The sequence below is a fragment of the Maniola hyperantus genome, chromosome 20, assembly GCF_902806685.2.
Source record: "Maniola hyperantus chromosome 20, iAphHyp1.2, whole genome shotgun sequence".
Classification (NCBI taxonomy): Eukaryota; Metazoa; Arthropoda; class Insecta; order Lepidoptera; family Nymphalidae; genus Maniola; species Maniola hyperantus.
The window spans coordinates 6,818,822-6,839,380 of record NC_048555.1 but is presented as its reverse complement, the minus strand read 5'-3'; the positions used below and the strand labels follow the sequence as shown (position 1 = coordinate 6,839,380).

Sequence of the window (20,559 nt, the reverse complement as noted above, 5' to 3'; positions counted from 1 at the left end):
AAAAAAATTCATATAATACTTATACCGAATAGAAGCTGTATTGTAATAAAATTCCATCATAATAATATTCGATGGGGCGTGCAATCATTAAATACGTGACGCGTTGGTAATTTTGCCTTCATTAGTCAAAGTTTCTTAAACGGGAAAGAGAAATTTCAATAACAGCTGAGTTTTTATAAAGTCCGTAGAGATCGAGTTTTTATTAATATTTTACTTGAGCAAGCAAGAGCAAGATAGAGGTATTTTCTATATAAGCACGTTCCAACTAAGACTTCATCATTGCTTCCCGGCAAGCATGATTATCGTCAAGCACGTATTGTATAGCTGTGATAGCCTAGTTCTCAAAGGTGTGTGAAGTCTACCAATCCGCACATGGCCAGCGTGGTAAACTACGGCCAAAACCCTTCTTACTCTGAGAGGAGACCCGTGCTCTGTAGTGAGCCGGCGATGGGTTGATTATGATGATGATGTATTGTATCTTCTTCTTTGTTAGCCCTTATTTATCCATTGTTGGACATAGATCTTCTCACGTCATGCTAGTCTTCTTGGTGTTGGGCGAGCCTCCTCCAAGTTTTCTCCTCAAGCTTGGTGACGCAAGACAACCATCCCAACGGGTTGGTTATCTTCCAACGTTTCTCCTTCCGGTACGTGATCTCTATTCCAGTAGCAAACGAGTCCATCAGTCTGTGGTCCTACAGACTTGCTCTGCCCATCTCCATTTCGACCTTGGACACTTTCAAACACTACCAGCTAGTCTCGTTCTTTTCTGGATTGTGACGTTTGACACCCGGTCGATGAGCGATATACCCAGCATGACCCACACGATATTATTGTCTATCTTGCATTTAAAAGTAGGTAACTAGTCGTCACGAGGCACTTAAGCTTATTAGTTGTGAAGCAAACAACAAAAGAAGTTTCATTGCCCCGCCGCTGGCAGCGAATATTTCTTGTTCCAGGTATTCCTATCTTAATCGGGGATATTAAAAAAATTGCAAGAGCAACACTTTCACGAAACGTGAATAAATCAAAAGGCTTCATAATATTCCTCCGTGACTTTTATAAAAATTCCTGAATCAACTAAAAGTCATACTAAAATTTTGTCACGACATCAGAAAATTGAGGCCATAAAATACGTTACGCGCCGTTTTTTCACCTTCAATGTCGTTTTTACATTCGTTTTAATGTGTATTGTTATACCTTCAAAACTAATAGGTAGGTAATATACCTAATTGTTTTTTTTAAATAATGTTTATGTTTTAAAATATTTAAATTTTTCTTTGATATCAAAGACTGTTAAGATTCGTCACGAAAGACTTTTCTAAGTACTATTTATAGGTACTTCTCATAAAGTTACCTGTTTTTAAAGGTGCGCCTCGAGCGTCCGCGTCAGCGCATCAGAGAGCCACGACAAAATACGCCTTATACTACTGTCTTGTCACGACAAACCACAATGATGCCTACTGCATCCTGATGAAACTACCGCGATTTTGTAGTGCGTCGACCATGTTCGCGTCGGCAAGAATGCCCGACTTCTTCGCAATTATACGTTCCAGAATAGCTTCCTTTTGGAAGCGACTACGTCACTCTAATAATGAGATTCTCTGGACGATGTGTGAGCACTTGGATGTCGTATATATTGGTTTTGGTTGACGCAGCATCGCAGTGATCGCACTGCGAATCGAAATATTATACAATAATACATTATTGTACTTATGTTTATTATTATTTTATTTTTATTTTAAATTTTTTATTTATAATTTTTATTGACTTCAGTTAATAAAATAAACATAATATGACATTTTGCCTGAAATAAAGAAGATTTATTATTATTTATTTCACGAAGATTAATAAATAATCACATCGGGTGAGAGCAAGGACACCAACAGCTTTTTCTCTACGACGCGCGGCAAAACTATCTCTTCACGCTTCTGCGAACATATCTAAAGCATTCCGATACTTTAATTTATATTATGGAACTTATGAATATTCCTACACCCAAGTAAGAGTGATATTAAAATTCCATAACGGTATTCCAAGTAGACAAAACGTGAGCCAATAAAATACGTGATACGATGGTGTCTAGGTATCGTACTTAGTCATTAATCTTTTGATGTTGGTTGATATGAGAAATTTTTTTACAACAATGAAAAATTTATACGAAAAATTTCATATGAAAAAAGTCTACTGTTAAAGGCTGTTACCTTGAAAATGATGAATACTTTACGCGTTACAAAAGCAGGTGGGCTGTACAAAAATTCTTTAGAAGTTATATTAAAATTTTGTCGCAACCTTTGACGGGCGCAAGGTTCCGCAATCTGGGGTACCTAGGTATTTATAAACCTATAGTATATACTAGTATACTAGAAGTACACTTAAAGCTTGAACTAAGTAACTTCTAACAGGTACCTACCTAACTACCTATATCTCAACGATAGATATAAAATATATATAACGTTCTTATGATCTTAGGTATTCAAAAAATATTATTCTTTTATACAATGCACCAAAAGCTTAATTTGCTATAATCCGCTGAAACAGGTCGAATCTGTATGATGCAACATGCAGCATGCGAAATGCACCGCCCGCCCTCCCACTGCTAAACATGCAGGAAAAAGCAGCCACCAGGCAAGCAATACGCACCACCACCACGCAGCACCACACAAATCGCTCCGACACCGGAACATCCTCAGGAGATGTAGACCTTACAATCCACAACTGCTACCCGATTGCCATCTCGACCTGTCGCGGACTATACCTACGAGCACCTCACAAGACTCGACTTCCAAAAAATTGTGCCCATAATTTGAAAAATAATTGAATTGAATTGATCTTTAGAAAACCCAAATCTACGTGGGCGAAGATGTGGGCTTCAGTTAGTATTTTAATAAAACTTAAATATTAATAAAGGCTTCTGCACAGGCCAATTTCCGGCAAAATTCCGAGCTCCATATTAATATAAAGCGGGTTATAACAAAGCAAGCTGATATTAAACCACGCGCTGGAAACATAGCTTTGAAACTAGCGGTTATACATTTTTTGTATCCCCTAAAGCCACCACTAAATCACTGAAAGCTTTTTGTTCTGATAGTTCTGATGTTTCTATTTTATCCTTATTTTATCGATTTAGGTTATGCTATACTGGGATTTCAGGGAATTGCAAAAGTTCCGGTACCCAATGCCACAATGTGTTCGGAGAATACCGCTAAAGCAAATGTAAGAATGGCACCTCACAACCGGATCTGCTGGCATGTGTCAGTGGAGCTTTTACCCGAAGCGTTTCAGCAAAATGTTTCGCTGTCAACCCTATAAATCAACTATTTTTATTGCAAGATAGGCTTCTGCTAGACGACAAAAACAAACAATGGTCTACGTTGGAGCGCGCTTGGCTAGAAGAAGTTTATTCACTGTTGCCTTGAAAGAATTTGGGTTATATCTACGTTGCAGGAAACATGGCTGCCATGGATGGAAAAATTGGTTCTGACTTATCTCTTTGGTATCACGATCTTTAAAAGAGCAGAAATCTACTAGGTATATTATAATGTGGTAATAATAAATAAAATAAATAAATAATTAATCTCTACCTGATTAAAACATGAGGAAATCTATAGAAGAAACAAAGCAACCCAAAAGCAAAGTGTATAGTCCGCGAAAGGTCGAGATGGCAATCGGGGTATGAGGCGAGGGGACGCCCTGGATACCCGCACGTCACCCACGCTCGCCCGCACCGGAATAGCGCGGGGTCTGTGCGGGTGTGCAGGGCGTTTCCTCCCCAATTGCGATCTCAACCTGACGCGTGCTCATAGCTCAATAAATTCTAGTAATTCTACAATTGAAGTAGCAATGGGCGGGCCTACATTGCTAAGATCTCCCATTGACGTTGGGTCTGAGGGTGAGGTACTGAAATGACGAGCCCGCCGTATTAGTAGACTTCCTACTAGGTGAACTGACGATACAAGAGTTCAAGGCAGCCAGTGAACACGTGCGTCTGTAGAAATTTCAGTATGGAAATCACTTCAAGAGACTTGTGTCCAGTAGAGGCCAAAAGATAGCCATCAATTGGGATGACGCCACATGATTAAGGCCAATCAAAGCCTATTTAGCTGTTTGATTGCACCTATGCTTCTCTAATATCTAGTCGATCTTAGTACAAACAGTTAATTCCGCAGATTAGTGTTACTTGGTACCAATTGAATACAATGCGTAATGCACATTGCACAACAATAGGGCACGTATGGAATATGTACGTACAATGTATATACGCTATCATGAACTTGGTAATATAATAACAGATGCAGTCAGGCCTCAACTTATTCGTAACTGAGTTTTACTATACAGAATATAGAGATCGAAATATCTATATGATACAGATTACAGTGGCTTCTACAGCTCGAAATAGTTCCAACAGACAGACCAAATTAAATCCGTACTATACATATATATATTTTTAACAGAAAATATTACAATAAAGCTAAGCCTTATCTAAATACTATACAAATCATGCCCACGTGGAAAGGTGCCAAGAATACTGGCTGCAGTTTCGCGGTGGACAGCCAGGCTGATCCGTTGTGAGCAAAATGAGCCAGCCCTTCTGTCACCAGATGAGGCTAATTAATCGCGGTGACATGTCTCGTTAATTTTTTTAGCACTAAGACATTAATAATAACCATAATTGTAATATTGTAAATCCGAAATGCCTGCTAAATAGCTTTTCACAGCTCATCCGTTAAACCGATTTTGAGGAGGGATAGTTTGAAAAAGCTTGCATCCCGAGGAATTTCATTGGCTATTTTTGGTCCCAGAAAATTAAAAAAAAACATGCGGACGAAAAATTCAAGACCAGCATCTAGTTTATAATTTAAAAATAGAATAAGAGATAGCGCGCAACACAGTGTGGTGAGCTGCGGTGCATTTTTAAATCCGTAAATTTGAATTTAAAAGTATCAAATTCCGGTGCGGAATTAATTTCGCAGTGCGCGCGCTTCCATATAGTTCTATTTCACGGATTATGCGGGGAAAAACGTACGAAAATTCACCGTGGTGCGCGTTAGCTCTAAATAAAATCATCCTCGATTCTACTTATCTATTCGATAAACTATTGATGCTCAATGTATGCTGAATTTTTCTCTTAAAATGAATAAGTATTAATATGATTCTGGTAAACTGTTAGTGACAGAAACGTAGGGATAGGCCTTGACATCCCTTTGTGCTCCCTATAACATGACGTAATAACATTTTAGCGATCCCGAATTCCTTTGACAAAGTTTTGTTCTTATATTTTTTTTTGAAATAATATATTATCTACTTGTATCAGAAACAATGAATTGGAGAGTTCTTTGTTCTTGACGAACCCTATAAATTAATACAACTTATACTTACGGCCAGTCCGTCTATCTATCTGTGTAATACAGCCATTTAAAAAAATTAACTATAAGAGCGTAAAGTTGAAATTTTGCACAATTAATAACCTGTTGCCACTACAGAAAAGCGTAGGTGTTGGATTTTTGAAAAAGCCTGAAAATCATGAAAAGGTACATGTGATGTACATATATAAAAAATAAATACGGGCCGAGTTGAGAACCACCTCCTTTTTGGAAGTCGGTTAAAATTAGTTTAAAACCCATGATAAGGTATCTGAAACAGTTTTGGAAAAGAACTAAGTACCTTTTAAGAAATAATGACTGCCAAAGTTTTAGCATCTAGCATGGCTTCGATAAATAATTTAGGGTACATTAGATATCCGTATTCTGAGGTTTTGACTTCTGACGCGCACTTGGCCATATTTTTTTTCTTTGGTTAATGATACGTTCTTATTACGAGCCTACAATAAAGGTACAACTTGTAATAAGTATCTTAGAAACGTTTTGCTACGGGCTTACGTTTTGTCATGAGTTTTATCTTGAAAACCTGGAGACCTAAATAAATTATACAGTGAGAACTTGAAAGCCAAAAAAGGTAAAAAGGTAAGAAAGGCCTGAAACGCTTCAGTGAGATGGGGAGGACAGCAATAGCCATTGTAGTAGGTATTTGATGATTGCGGGACAATTTCGTGCTTCACAATTTATGTGTGGCCTAAAATACAAAGTTTAATTTACCAGAGAATCAAAATATTTCAATCGCCAAATAATGTTTAGCTATGAAATAAATTGGACGTTTTGTCAGTTTTAAATGTAGGTATGTTAAAATATTTGCGCTTGAAATATCAGCCCTCAAGCTAAAACTAAACAGGCATTTCATCAATTTTAGACATTAATTTAGCCGTCCCGAATTCGTTTGACAAAGTTTTATTCTCATACTAGATGACTCGCCCTGGTTTCGCATGGTTGGGTTTACCTACTGCATAGGCAAATAAGTATAAAATAATATTAAATACTTATATTTAATTACCATACGTAATATTAACCTTCCTCGTGAAATATTCTGAAAGATAAATAATGAAGCCCAAGTTTAAGCGCCAACTGCCAATTTTTTGCCGAAAAATCGAGCCTGTTACTAATAATAGGGAATTAATGAAAATGCATGACTAAAATGTGTTATATATCTAATTATTGTATTAAGTCTGCTCTTCACTAAGCTACTTTATTCAAGCACAGACAGGCAAAAATTTAAAAAAAAAAATACTATCAACAATGCTGATATTAGAGATCTGCACTGGTAATAGAAGTCTTTGTTGGGCGTTTAAAATATCTTATGCTAATCTAAATCAAGTATAAATCTAGCTAAAAATTCAGCTTTGTAAAACACTGCCTTGTGAAAAATCTATTCCATCATCTGCAGAAGTAGGCGTACAACTTTTACAAAAAACAAATCTTAATTCATCCTCCCTAATTTCAGATTATCTCTGATTTCATTTGTATACATAAACTAGCTTATCCCCGCGACTTCGTCTGCGTGGACTACACAAATTTCAAACCGCTATTTTACCCCCTTAGGGGTCGAATTTTCAAAAATCCTTTCTTAGCGGATGTCTACGTCATAATAGCTATCTGCATGCAAAATTTCAGCCCGATCCGTCCAGTAGTTTGAGCTGTGCGTTTATAGATCAGTCAGTCAGTCAGTCAATCAGTCAGCTTTTCCCTTTATATTATATATAGATATAACCACAACGAGCTCATCTGTCAAGTATATGCCAAGTAAAGAAAAAGCGAAGAGCTCCTTAAGTAAGTTTTACTTGTAGTATTTTTTAAGCGGAAATTGCTTAAAGTAGCTGCCAGCATTTTACTTTTACAGAGTACATTTGCTATTTTGAACATTGTTTTGTACTCCACTCCTTAGTGCCATAAATACTCCTGGAAACAAAAATTTGAAAAAATACTACTATTTACACATTACCAAAACGCAAACACCCATTTTTAACATTTGTGTTTGCTCTGTCTGCTTGTGCAGGCTATAATCTTCGAAACGGCTAAACCGATACTAACGGGATTTTTGCAGGCGTGACTATAAAAGGATTACCTAATCTAGAATATTTTTCATGCCGAGAATACTTTTATGTACGAAAGGTTCATACGGCATTTAAGTATTAATGATTAAAAATTTAATTTAAATTAAATCCATGTGAACGAATTTGTGGGCAAAAGCTAGTCTGCTAAACTATTCAACGTGCCTTAGCTTTTTAAAAATAAAATGTAGGTAATTTTTATTGAAGAAAACTAGTTCTTGTAAAAGATTTTCATAAAGGTAATAAAGTGAACTAGTGATTCTATTGTTGTGAGCTTTTTATGGCTTCGTGGGGCGTTGTTTGTGGGCTAGAATAGCTGCTTTACGACTACTTCAGTGAATAGCTGTATAGAATAGATACGGAGCTGATGGCAGAAAAATTAACTTATTAGCTCGCGTGCCAGAACTTTAATTTTTTTTTTAAAGAATATTAGCCATGTTAAATGACTAATATTCCCCTTTCCTCTCCAACTAAGCGTCAGGCTTGTGCTAGGAGTAGGTACGACAATAGTGCAAACCAAAAATTACTGAAGCATTTAATATTAAAATCACTAAAATCAACTTGTAATTTAACATGCCTAGTAGCTGGATTGAAAGTCAATAAATATAACTACACTAGCTCATGCCCGTGTCTACACAAATTTCAACCCTCTATTTTACCCCCTTTCAAGAAAGGATTTTTCAAAAATCCTTTCTAAGCGTTCACAGCGTTATCAACAACGACGTGAATTTGTTACCAGCTCCCTGCTAGAAAGAAAAAAACAAGCTTAATTAATTCCCTATTCAGTCCGCGACCGTTTCAAGTTAAATTCTATTGTATCGTAAAATTCTTTAGGTAAATGCCAATAAAACATTCAATTACTCTTCAACAAAAGGACTTTATTGTGAAAAAAGAAGGAAAGCCAAGCCAAGGAAATATTGCCATACATCTTATTCGTGATACTTTGGCAAGATAGATAAAGCTTACTGTACGATAAACTTGCTCACTAGGTATTATTGCCTAGATTGAAATTTTATTGCCTAGATTGGTCTATTCACATCGACAGCGAATCGAAATAATTTTTTTCTCTCAATACCTTAATGCTAGGCTATGTAAAATTTTTGAATTTCGCTAACATTTAGCGAAATTCAAAAATTTTACTTAGCATTAAATATACAGCCTATGTTATGTTAAATTTTAGAATTCTACATAGCATTCTGTATTTTCATATAACATTATACATATAATACGTGTATAATACTATGTAAAATTTTACGTAGCATTTATGTATAATGCTACGTGTTAGAATTTTGCTTTGATTCGCTACCACTATCAATCTATCCTACGATAGTTAAATAGTTAATAGGTTAATGGTAAAACCCAACTGAAACACGGCTACTGAAAAAAAATGTTAAAACACAGGAAGATACCTTAATTAAAAATTAAACGTTACCCTATAATGTAGCCCTCTACTTTTATTTACCCTAATAATAAAAATAGGTTTACGTAATTTCACGTTTATTAAGATTAATATGCCACTAACCGAATTCGGCTGGCGGTTGGTAATCTTGATTATAGATAGCCGGTATCTTCGGTGAATATTAAGCAGGTTTTCTTCCCTGTCGTCTTTGGTAAACATATAAAATCAATGTCTTCAATTCAATCATGTTTAAAAAATTTGTATAAATGAACAAATATTTTTATTAAGGATCTATAAATCGAGATAGTACCTACCTACCTACAAAAAAAGTAAACAAAGAATACAACTTTTTTTTCTGGTCGTTTACTTAATTAAACGTGGAATGTATTTTGATGATTTTGATAAAGAAATAAAAATTAGGAACTTTTGAAAGCTAATAATTAAATAGGTAGGTACCAGTACCTGCCCAATTTAATTTAATATTTAATTTTAATTAATTGGCTCCGATTAATATCAAACCAATATCAAAAATTTTGAGGACACGAGTGTACATTTGACATAAATAATTATATATTTTTATTTATTATTTTTAATTATTCAGTACTGGATGATGTCCGCGACTTCGTCAGCGCGTGGATAAATGTTTAAAAAATTCCGCAGAAATCATGGATTTTTGCGGGATAGATAAAAAGTAGCCTTTGTGTTAAATCCAATGTACGGATTTATCTTCACTCAAATTCGTCCAGCACTTTCTACGTGAAAGAGTAACAAACATACACAATTAGTCAATTACACACACAAAACAAAGTTTCACCTTTATAAATATTTGTGAGTCGACGATATAACGAAGTCATAATATTACATAAACTAAAACTAGTGGTTTTTCTTTTTTGAAGTCGGTTAATAAAGTGAGAGGCTCTGTTTGGTTTACGAGGTAATATCAACTCCTCGTTCCGAGAAAATGGGAAAACACGGCTTTTCATTTCCCTTTTGGCTTGCAGTTACAAAGTTAATTCGCGTTAATATACCTTTCAATTAACTTTCCATTTGTGTTTCAGTAATTGAGTCGTTTTAAATTAATGAAACCAATAATAAATAAAATGTGGTTACAATATTTCGAATATGAGACGAGATGATGACTATTTATAGCGACCCGCCCTGACTTCGCACGGGTAGCTTATTTACAATCTAGGGATCTCTAATTTTTTTTGAAAATAAAATATAGCCTATGTCATAGCCATGTAAAAAATCAGGTCAATCCGTTGCTCCGTTGAGGGCGTGATGGAAGGACGAACTAACAAATCAACAATCCAATAAACCATTGTTGGTTTATTGGTTTGTTGTTTGTACAAACAAGCTTTCGCGTTTATAATATGGGTAGTGATTATTAAGAACTCATTACTAATTTACTATTCAATTTTGGGCTCTAGATGAGAAAAGTTAAAATAGCTGGAGTTTTCAGAATGTAACTGTTTTATTTAACTCATCACTACAAATGTTTAAATACCTACCTAAAACGTAAAACTTTATGACCAAAATGAAAATTCATTCCACCTTAATTTCACGGTTCACATAATTTATCATAGATTTCAAAAGTTAGTTACCAAAAACAATCCGTATCCATACTAATATTTCCATATACATACTAATGTTATAAATGCGAAAGTGTGTCTGTCTGTCTGTCTGTCAGCTAGCTTTTCACGGGCCGTCCGTTTAACCGATTTTGGCGAAATTTGGTACAGAGGTAGCTTGCTTCCAGGGGAAGGACATAGGCTACTTTTTGTCCTGGAAAATCAAAGAATTCCCACGGGATTTTATTCCTATCACCTAGTATTTTATTAAATGAATACAAATATTTGTGATTCAGAAAGCCTATGGGAATTAAAGGCAATAATATTTACTTATTACTCTTTGGAAATGATGGTCGAATAATGATGTAATAAGTAAAGAGTAACAAGCCTCTCGTGCCTATAAATAGATTGCTTGATTAACGACGGTATTGATAACAGGAAATATATTACGGATCCCTGCTTCGTGAATTGGCTAGTGATTTGTGAGAAATCTTATTAGTTATTTGTACCTACCTTTCGGGACGTCTTAGTTTCCAAACACTTTACTATTGGACTAGGCTTACTGTAAGAGGGAGTACCAGCCAGGTAACCTCCCCGTGTGCCTGAGTGTTGCGAGTCTCTTGCGGGGGAAGAGCAGCGCTTGGGCCGGTGTACCCTGGTAACATGGTTAACAATTTCTCTTCATGAGATATTGTTGGTCATGGCTAATTGACCTGGCACGAGCAGAGGGCGCAGTAGACGCACCCATGGGGCATAGCCCCAGGAGCGGAGGGTGTGGCTGTGGTGGGTGGTTGGTGCTGAGTGTTTCAACACCCATCCAAACACTGGCAGTTTTCGAATTATCGTGCAAAATGTCGAAAAAATACGACCGTAGTACGGAACCCTCGTTGCGCCAGCCTGACTCGCACTTGGCCGCTTTTTTTACTACAAAAAAGTAATTTTCTTGTTTATATCCACTATTTGTATTAAAATAAGTGGTGAATTTTTCTCAATTCATTGACGGGTGTTTGATTAGGAAAAAAAGTTGAATCAATCATTTACGACACCCGTATCGTAAAAAGGTGATTCATCAAATGCGTACCAATAAAAGTTTTATTCTTCTGTACACATCGCTAGCAGGGGCTGATTGGAAGAAATAAAATGTTTTCAACTAAATTCAATTTGAGTAGTATATTAGGGGGCTTTTTATTGCGATTTTACTTCTTTTACAGGTTTTATGCAAAGTTCTTAGTTTTGTTTATTTATATACTGCTAGCTGATGCCCGCGGCTTCGCCCGCGTGTATTTAGGTTTTTGAAAATCCTGTGGGAACTTTTGATTTTCCACGACTCAAAGTAGCCTACCCATAGTAGCCCGTTCCCGAGACGAAAGATCTCTGTACCTCTCTTCTTCCTTACCTTACCCCATGCTACGTTCCACTCACTTCTGTCATTCGGCAACGTAGGTATTCAGCACCCCTTTTTCACGCATATCTTCTTTCACGCAATCCATCCACCATTTCTTTGGTCGTCCTCTCCTCTTTTTTCTTCCACATGCATACTTAAAATTCTTCTAGTGACATGGCTTTCTTCCCTCCGCATTATATTGCCGGTCTCAACGACAGAGGCAATGCTCTACAAATCTGCTATCTCCTTCTAAAGGTCGATGTACATTACTTTGCTGTTTACTGTAAATATTTTCCCAAGCGTAAAAAGTGTTCCAACATAATAAAATCACAACTTCTATAAATAAGCGGAAACCGTGTTGTATCGTTAATCTTCGCCGCGCCTTTGAAGCTGAGTCATCTACTATTCATCATAATTTGTCTCCAGCGTCACGGCCGGCTCCCTATATGACAGCTCCAATTTATTTTCCTTCAATTTTTAACAGGTCTCCGAAAGGGAAAGCCCGTAATTTGATCAATAAACTTAAGTAAGTTCGACGTGTATAGTACGCTACAGATCGAGATGGCAATCGGGGAGGGAACGCCCTGCACACCCGCACACTGCACAGCCCTCGCGCTAACCCGGTGCGGGCGAGCGCAGGTGACGTGCGAGCATGCGAGCGTCACCCCGCCTCATACCCCGATTGCCATCTCAACCTGTCGCGGACTATAAATTAGTAGGTACCTACCTATATATTTTTTAGGTTTGATGAAAATAAACAATGACTTAACGTGCTCTCCGAGGCAAGGAGTCAACAAAATAGTCCCCAACCTCCAACATTGTTCACCTATCCAGCTACTGACCTGGGTCATCGTTGCTTAACCAGCGAAATCGACTGTAATGCGCTGTCACAACTAGTCACATGTCACTTCAGTACACTCAACTAACCTATATCGTGCAACAGACCTATCAAAGACAGATACAATGTAGATACAGTTCGCTGCAGAAAATGATGTACATCGACCTTTAAAATGAGATTTCGGCTTTGTAGAGCATTGTCTCTGTCACTCATACTTATGTGACGTTTTGTCTGTCCCAACGACAGAGGAAATGCTTTTCTGCCGCGTACTGTACAGGCTTAGAACACGGCATGCCAATATCGTCCCGTTAGCCTGCACCACTATTCTCACAGTAGATAGTAAACACGGTCTAATAACAGAACATATTGGCACGCTCAGATATTTCGGATTACAAAATACCTTGATACGCCATAACGACTAGTCCATAGCTGTACCTACTTGTTTGGGTATCATCATCATCATAATCAACCAATCGCCGGCTCAATATTGAGCACCGTTTTACAACCCCTGACCTCCCGAATAGGAGGCGGACGTCTTAACCACTCGGCAATCATGTCTATATCTACACGGCTGAAATTAGACTAGGTACTAATTAAAGAGAAACCTAGGTTCTACCTGCTAAAATACTTTTGACGACCTCCATGGCGCAATGGTGAGCGTTATCTATATATATAAAATTCAAAGGACTGACATATATATCAACGCACAGCCTAAACCGCTGGTTCTAGAGACATAAAATTTTGAGGGAATATTCTTTGTAAAGAGTAGGTATCCACTAAGAAAGGATTTTTCGAAATTCCACCCCTAAGCGGGTTAAATAGGGGATGAAAGTTTGTATGAAAGTCCGTCATTTTTCAAGTTACTTGCATGAATTTTTTTTTTTTTTTTTTTATTTATCACGTAAATTTCAATAATACATTTTAAAATAAACAGTTCGCCATCCTCTAGAAACTGTTAAAGTTTATGTGAGGATGGCGAGTTCGCGTTATACAAATTTAATAAAATCTAGGTAAAAAACTGTTATAAAAATTAAAAGCTGTTAATTAGTGCATATTTGTACATATAAAATATCGTTAAATGAAACACTTCCTAGACCTAGACTAGGCATCCAAAGAGGCACCTAGATCCAGGAAGTGGCTCTTACAATTTCTTATAAAAATCGCTCTTTTACTGTAGATAAAATTGGTATTTGGGTTGTCGGTCACAAATAAAGAAATATGTGTTCCAGGATTTTTGGAAATTCAACCCCCACCTCTATTGTCACTTCGAAATTCCACCCGAGCGAAGCCGGGGCGGGTCAGCTAGTGATCATATAAGAGTGACTTTGATTTCTGGTTGATAGGCTTCATCCATGGCTAATTACCAGCCTACCAATTGATTTAACGTTACGATACGATACCACGTAGGAACCAATTACGTAAGTAATTAGTTACTACGTGTAAGTAGTTTATTATTAGTTAGTAAGTACGGAAGGAGTATGGATTAACTATCATGTCCCTTCCAGGTAGCCCGCTTTCGTCTTAGGCTGTATCATCACCTGTGGTTATGAATTACCACCAGGAGTGATCAAGGGTTAGCTGGTACATGTGAATTAAAAAGGATAATATTCGGATGTAGTACTTTTAAATACTGTGTAGGGCAGAAGTCCACAGAAGGTTTTTTAAGCAGCAAATACTTAATTGATATGCGCCGGATTCCCGCGAGAGGCACGAGATATTAAAGACCCAAAAGAACTCTGTATTTTGTTGAAAACTACTGCAGTATTTTTTTTTTTATTATAAAATTAAAAATATTTTTAATTTCAATTTCCTTCATAAATTTGCTTTATAAGACGCTGACATGAAAACAAAATAAAATCTTATAGTCTTGTTTCCTCCGACCGACAAAATGAGGCGTGAGCGTTGTCGCTTTTCTACAACAAACGATTTTGTTTTGTATTTGATAGGTACTTAGTCAATGTCAGGACTCGGGAGCAAAAAACTAAAAGGTTCAAAGCATTAAAAACCAACAATAAAGTCAGCCAAGGTTGGTGAAGAGCTGGTCTCATGTAAGGTGAAGAAAAATAATAATATCACCAATTGAATATAAAATTTAAGACTAGGAATCATGCTGATTTTCAGATAGAACTGGCAAAGCTTTGCGAAAAACTCCAATAACAAATGAAGAGTAAGACGAATCGTATTTTCTTATGGAATAAATTACAATAAACTGAAATACCCTTTCATTTGGAAACCCTTATTATGAATTACTTTTAATAAACTGACGTTGTTTTCCTTATTTAATATTCTGTACTCGCACAGAATAAATTATCTTTGATGGTTCAAAAAGTTTTAAAAGATAAAGATAATAAGCCGCATTTGGAAGCCAAAACCTAAACATCTGGGAAAAATGTTCATAGACTTTTGGGCTATTTTTACGCCGGCCAATAAACCTCTTTTTAACACGTTTCTAGGTTGTGTTTGCAGGTCACTTTTTGTTTTTGTCTGTCCGGCACAAATATTGCAATCATAGACTTATTGACTATTACTTCGTAAGGACAGGGCCATTGAACAAGCAAAATGGCACCGACTTCTAAAATGTTTATTTACCACCAATGCAACCTCAGTGACATCTGGATTTCAAACGGGTCGTTCATTAGTAACTAAAAGGTGGCGCTGATTTATTTGGTTCCAAAACCGTTAATAATTTTGTTCGCTTGGGCATATCTTGTCATTTATATCGCATTATAAAAGAGCCAAAACTACCATTTGGCTGATGAAGGGGGGGCCTTTATCAGCCAAATGGTAGTATATAGGAACGTGAAAAAATTCGTAGCAGTAGTATATATAATCAATTTTAAAGGAAAACTATCATGGCTAAGTAGGGTTCACAGGTTAAGGAGTATGAATACGGATCCCTATACTGCGCTGGGCCCGCCACGCACTTGGCCGGTTTTTATTCACCGTAGAAAGTGTCTTGTGCCAAATTGTTGAATCCAATTAATCAGTCGGAGCTCTACGGGCGGGGTGGTATCGAATATATCCGGTAATAATATTAGAGGAAATGGATTGCCACTTACTGATAGTATCCATCTACTTTATGGAATAGGCCATGATTAGCCCACTCTAACACAAAAGTTCCGTTGTTAACAAAATAATCCGCCTACTAAAAGAGTAGGTACGTGACGAATGTTGAGGTCTAATATCACGTTCACTGTCCTGTAAACAACAATTTGACTCACACAGACACATAAAGGACAAATCTAGCGTTAAGCTTTAGCGACAGTAATTTCGCGGCGAGCGGAAATTTTCTTCGCTGCCGTCCTATACTGCTAAAAGGTTACCTCTTACCACAGAGAATTCACACTTGACTCTAATAAAAATTAGCACTTTGAAGCATCACATTTTACAAACAGATCTAGAAATCGAAAAATGATGTTCCCACACCCACAGTATTTTTAAAAGACCTATTCAACGATACCCCACACCATGGGCTAGACGAGAAAAAAAATCATCCCCACTTTACATGTAGAGGCTACCCTAAAAAAATTATCACAATTTTATTTCATCACTTTTTCAGCGTGATTAATATTTATATGCATGCCAAATTACAGATTTCTCTAATAGTCTCTGAGATTAACCGAGGACGGACAGACAGACGGACGGACATGACGAAACTATAAAGGTTCCTTGTTTACTACGGAACCCTAATTAAGGAGATAGACACGGCAGCTGGACCCGTAAGACCTGAAGTCCCAAGAGCTTTAAACGACGTGTTTTTGTCGGTCGTGTCGTAAGTAGGCATTTACTTACACCGGATGTGTGTTTTCCGCCAAACAGATTATTGAAAGACTAGCTGACCCGCCCCAGCTTCGCTCGAGTGGATGTTTTAAAAATCGATAAAGGGAAAAAAAAATAATTATGAAACACATAGATACAATTTTTTCATTTTTGCCCGAAAGCTCAAAAACCAATTTTCATAGATATGACTTGAAAAATGACGGACTTTCATACAATTTCTCTAGGGATGGAATTTTCAAAAATTATTTGTTCGTAGGTAGGCGCCTATTTCAGAAATTTCTTCAGAGCGAACTTTGAACTTGTTTAACTAGTAATATTACAAGATTTCTACTAGGTATATTAACCTAGATAAGAGCTACTACCCATTGTGGATTGTGGGTAGATCCAGAGAGGCTGTGGTTTGTTTGATCAAAGGAACTTTGTCTTGCATAATGAATGAACTTGGCAAACAAACGTGAAACAAGTTATAAACTAAATCTAAGGCAAATTATACATTTTTGATAACCTGTCTGGCTTGAAAATATCTAGATTTCACTTGGACCACTGAAATGGACATAAATTATTACCATCATCATCGAGCCATCGCCAGCCCACTGCTGAGTTAAAAGAAAGAAGAAAGAAAGAAAAGACGTTTATTTATGTACATAACTGTATCACACATCACATTTTAAAACTAAGAGCTAGTTCCGGCGCTTCTTCCACCTGAGAACAAGCAAAAGAAGCGCCGGAACGAACTGTCATGTGTGGCACAACCCGAAAAAGGGTCCCAGCTCAGCATTATGCTGCATGCCTTGTTGCACAAGAACATACAGCGCTAATTTTCATCTGTTCTGGTTCAGGCCATAGTCCACCATGTTGGCCACGTGCGGATTGGCAGACTTCACACACCTTTGAGAACATATTATGGAGAACTCTCAGGTAGGCAGGTTTCCTCATGAGGTTTTCCTTCACCGTTGAGGCAAGTAATTGAACCCTGGGCCTCCGAATAGGAGGCTGACGACTTAACCACTAGGCTATCACTGCCTCGCTGTTCTATTCGCTTCTATTTTATTTAATGTTATTATTGCTAAGTTTAAAGTCAACAAACTACTTTATGAAAGTTTTGATAAACAAGAATGTAAGATCTCAATTAGTTTCTCAGAGTATGTAATGTATTTAGATATAAACAGCAAACAGATTTAACCTTCCATTATAACTAAACTAACCTTAACTAATCAAACTTGTAAAATATATACAAGCATTAGAGATGTTTATCATAAACTAGTAAGTTATATACAGTAAATAATAACGTAACGCAAACTAAACATATTATTATGTATTATTTCTCACAAATATTTACTTTTCTCTATTTAATTTACATATTTCTATGTACTTAATAAGTTTTTAGGGTTCCTTGCCTCAAAAGGAAAAACGGAAACCTAATATAGGATCACTTTGTTGTCTGTCTGTCAAGAAACCTATAGGGTACTTCCCGTTGACCTAGAACCATGAAATTTGGGAGAAGGGTAGGTCTTACATCAAATATAAGGGGGAAAATCTAAAAACCGTGGATTGTGGTTCCTTACATGAAAAAAAAAGTGTAAACTTTCAAAGTAAGATTACTATACCAAATGGGGTATCATATGAAAGAGCTTTACTTTTACATTCTAAAACAGATTTTTAGTTAATTTTTTTGCATAATAGGTACTTTTTTATTTATCGCTCAAAATGTTGATAAAATACGATTGTAGTACGGAACCCTCAGTGTGCTAGTTTGACTCGCACTTGGCCGGTTTTTTTTCTCTTTATTTATTCATTAGGTACCGGTATAGATACATCCTTCCCGCTTACCTCCTCTTATCCCTCTTCCCGCTTATCTCTCCTCTCTAGCCACTATTCAAAAGTTGCCTAGAAGAGATTGATGTTTGCAACAAGGCTACTTTGTCTTTACACAATATAATGAAATGTAAGATAATCTCTATTCATTTTACGATATAGAACATCTAATATACTTTAATTTGTTAAAAATCTGCTATCCCAGCGGAATTTATCCACTTTATATTCTCACAACGGTATCTTTTAATATTAATTCAAAAGTACTTGTTTCTAGGTTTTTTAAATTGAATTGAATAAAAAATATTTTTATTTCATTTAATAACTAGATGATGCCCACAACTTCGTCCGCGTGGAATTAGGTTTTGTAAAATTCAGTGGGAATTCTTTGATTTCCGGGATAAAAAGTAGCCTATGTCCTTCCCCGGTATGCAAGTTATCTCTGTACCAAATTTGGTCAAATCGGTTGAACGGGTGGGCCGTGAAAAGCTAGCAGACAGACAGACAGACAGACACACTTTCGCATTTATAATATTAGTATGGATACTTGTTTTTCAAGTTTCCCACCACCATAAACTGAAAAATATATGTTGCGTCTGTTCAACCAGCTGAAACCGATTTTTCAGGACAGCAACTATTGCACAACCGCCATTTGTCACTGTTAAATAATGGGTTTTGTAGATATGCAACTGACAGGCCGAAATGGAATAACCCGATGTAAGTATCTTTACATATAAATAAAATTGGAATATCCGTTTGTAATATAAACATACCAGGAGTGAAGTTAAATATTAATCACGACGCGCAGCGGCTTATCGATAGTTTTACTCTTTATAACCTAACTGCAATATTAACTTGATCAGGACGTAATTGCTATTGCAACCACTCAAACAAAATGGCGACCTAAACACAAAAAGCATTTAATAGTCGGTCGAATCTCGCGTCGGAACGAGACTAGTTTAAAAACCACCAACCACCCGTATTTATACAATCGACTCAAGATGGCTGCCTCGCCACGCAATAAATCACGCGACTTCATTAAAGGCGCCAAATACAAATGCGATAACAGTAATGTCAAAACAGCTTTTTACTAAATGCATAATGAAAGTACATGTACATACATATAATATAATGCATAATATATGCAACTTATAATTAAAAATCTATATCTATCTTAATGAAAATAATATATATGTATGTCTGTTTATTTCAGCTAATCTCCGAAATGGCTGAAATCAGACTGATTTTGATGGGACTTTCAATGGTAGATAGGTAGATGATGTTATAAGGACTAACTTAGGCTACTTTTATTTTAGAAAAAGCATTACGATTCTCCGCAAAAAAATTAAACCCATTAAATCCAATACATTATACCTACTAATTACACTAATAAAATAATAAACTACAAATAAAACTGCAATAAGCGGACAAAGTCGCGGTTATCAACTAGTAATAATCATAATCCCAACGATGCTCCATGTAGTTTTAGTACCTACGGTATTCATTGTAGGTCCCTATTGGATTGTCGAAATACAATGCGTATCATTCCATTGTACTGAATTTCGGAAATATCTAAACAATTAACAAGGAAGTTTGTATTGTTAACATCGAAATAACACTGCGGGAGGTTAGACAAATTCAATAATGGCGCGTTCCCACTATGTCGTCACCGTAATTTATCGTCGTATCGTTGTTAGAAAAGAGTCGCGGACGACAGTAATCGTGCCGTCCTATAAGGTGAACGGTTGAACACCTCCATTCAAATATACAAGTCATGGCGCTGTAAACTGCACAACTATTAATTTTATCGTCACAACAGAGTGGGAACGCGCCCTAAGGGTATGTCGTACCTAATTATCATTACCTAATTAAAATTTTACAAATTTAAAATAGAATAAATAATTTTTAATTTATGTAGAGGAAAAAGGAGACAGTAAATTAAAATTATATAATTTCTTCAATAAGTACCAATAATAAAGTGGCGGCTCAACCTATCTGCAGGTACCATCAAGAACTTATGAAATGAAAGGAAATAACTTTTATTTCATGTGCCACTTGTTACATCAAAACAGCTCTACCGCCGTGTTCGGAAGGCAGCTTCCACTGAGAAGTGCCAGCAATAGGAACTTACTCTTTTCAAAATACTTATACGATAATGTAACAAGTTATTACACTAAATGCGTATTGTTCTTCTATTCCGGACACATTCCACTCAATAAATTTGGTCTCCATCCATTTGCCCCCACAGTTATATGAAATAATTGCTCCCACAGTTATAAACCTGAGGAGTGTGTGAGGACCTAAGTATCGACATATTTATGCGTATTCGAACTGATC

General features: G+C 36.5%; 1 long non-coding RNA gene across 1 annotated transcript in view; it reads left to right on the top strand.

Annotated features, from left to right (window-relative positions):
• Nucleotides 1-20,559, top strand: part of LOC138403717 (uncharacterized) — a 123,400-nt gene that overhangs the window by 88,292 nt on the left and 14,549 nt on the right. The window lies entirely within an intron of this gene.